The sequence below is a fragment of the Penaeus vannamei genome, chromosome 32, assembly GCF_042767895.1.
Source record: "Penaeus vannamei isolate JL-2024 chromosome 32, ASM4276789v1, whole genome shotgun sequence".
Lineage (NCBI taxonomy): Eukaryota > Metazoa > Arthropoda > Malacostraca > Decapoda > Penaeidae > Penaeus > Penaeus vannamei.
The window spans coordinates 27,422,885-27,425,384 of NC_091580.1; positions in this window are offsets into that span (position 1 = coordinate 27,422,885).

Consider the following 2,500-nt stretch of genomic DNA (forward strand, 5'->3'; position numbering starts at 1 on the left):
AGAGAGGATAGGAGGGAGGGAGGAGGAGAGGGAGAAGGAAGGAGGGATGGGCTGGGATGGAAGGAGGGATGGGGGTGGGGGGAGATATGAGAGGAAGGAGGGAGGATGGAAGGGTGGAGGGAGGGACGGGGGAAGGTGTGGGGAGGAAGGAGAGAGGATAGGAGGGAGGGAGGGAGGGTAGGGGGAGGAAGGAGAGATGGATAGGAAGGACGGAAGGGAGGGGGGAGGGAGTAAGGGAAGGAGATGGGAGGAAGTAAGGGAAGGGAAAAAAGGGAGGGATGGGAAGGAAGGAAGGAAGGATAGAGGAAGGGAGGGACAGAAGGAGGGATTGGGGGAAGGAAGAAGGGAGGGAGGAGAAGAGAGAAAGAGAGAGAGAGAGAGAGAGAGAGCGACAGAGACAGAGACAGAGAGAGAAGAGAGAAGAGAAAAAAACACAGAGAAGAAAGACAGAAAACAAGAAGCAGATCACAAAACATAAACATCGAACACACAACAACAACAACAATAATAATAATAATAATTGCTTAAACCTCTCAGCGGCAGGATTTATAAACATACACGTGGTAGGAAACTCACTAATCCTTTTTTTTAATAGCGTGTGTAACGGAAAGCGCTGCTGATGTGCGCGCACACGAGCACGTTGCCCAGGGCGGCTATAAATATGACAAGGGGAGGGGCAGGTAGGCGGGGGGGGGGGGGTAGAGGGAAGGAGCGAAGGGGGAGAGAAGAAGGGAGGGAGTAAAGGGGAAGAGGGGTAGAGGGAGAGAGAGAGAGGGGGGGATGGGGCAGAGGGGGAGATAAAGAGGGAGGGAGTAAAGGGGAAGAGGAGAGAGAGGGGGGATGGGGCAAAGGGGGAGATAAAGAGAGAGGGAAGCGAACGAGGAGAGAGGAAGGGAGAGATAAAGAAGGAGGGAGCGAAGGGATAGAGCAAGAGAGAGAGAGAGAGAGAGAGGGAGAGAAAGAGAGAAAAAAGAGGGCCATGGGGCATAGAGGGAGAGGGAAGGAGGGGGAGGGAGGGGGAGGGAGGGGCAGGGAGGGGGCTAAGTACCCTCAGCCGCTTTATTTCAGGTTTTGAAACACGGACAGGGAGAACATACACGAACTTAACACGGCACACGAGAAACAAAGTTATGTAACCAAGGGGATTGTGTGATAGAGGGAGGGAGGGAGGGACGGAGAGAGGGAGGGAGAAAAGGAGGGAGGGATGGAGGGAGGGAGGGAGGGATGAAAGGATAGATTGTGTGATAGAGGGAGGGAGGGAGGGAGGGAGAGAGGGAGGGAGGGCGGGAAGGAGAGAAGGAGGGAGGACGGGAAGGAGAGAAGGAGGGAGGGAGGGAGGGAGGGAGGGAGAGAGAAGAGAGAGAATGAAAGAGAAAGAAAAAGAAAGAAAGAAAGACAGAGAGAGAGAGAGAGGAATCCATAACTGTACACGCATAGAATTTTATATTTACACTCTTGAATGCTTAGGGGGAAACGCACGTAAAGAAAAATACAAGAATAAAAGGATGTACAGTTACACGGAAGGACTACGAACGTACACACGCGACCAGCCATAGGAAAGAGATATTTCTCATATTTCCGTCCGAGAGAGAGAGAGAGAGAGAGAGAGAGAGAGAGAGAGAGAGAGAGAGAGAGAGAGAGAGAGAGAGAGAGAGAGAGAGAGAGAGAGAGAGAGAAGACGAACGTATCTTTTATTATCGTTCAAAAATATCAAATACCCAAACCAAAATAGAATCACAATGAGTATAGAAACAACCAAAAAAGTACACCACATAAATACACAAAATCGAATCAAAACAAAACAAGATTCGATTGAAATTATAGAAAACAAGAGATTATTAAGAGGACTACGAGTATACACGATTTCCCTGAATACAAAAGAATATTAAGACGACTAAACAAAAAAAAAAATACACCACATAAATACACAAAATCGAATCAAAATAAAACAGATACGATTGAAATTTAAGAAAACAAGAGATTCTTAGGACGACTACGAGCCTAGACAATTTCCCTCAATACAAAAAAGTATTGAGACGACTAAATCCTAGTTAGTAAACAAACAAACAAACAAAAAACTAAATAGATAGAAAAATAAACCTCATAAATGCGCAAAACCGAATCAAAACAAAACAAGATTCGATTAAAAATAAAGAAAGCAAAAGAACCTCAAGACGACTACGAGCCCAGTCGATTTCCCTCTCTCGCTCCTGTGACTCATCGACCTTTGTGAAGCGTGATACAAGTCACGTGTACACCTGCTGGCGCACTTGTGGGTGTATGTGTGCGTTTGGGTGTTTGTGTGTCTGTTTTTTCGCTGTGTATGTGCTAAAGTTGTGAAGAGTGGGTGATTGAGTGTGTGTTTTGTGTTTCGGTGCGTGTTTGTTGTCCGTTTTGGTGTATGTGTGTGTGTGTGTGTGTGTGTGTGTGTGTGTGTGTGTGTGTGTGTGTGTGTTTGTGTGTTTGTGTGTGCATTTGTTTTGCCGTGTGTGTCTGTTTG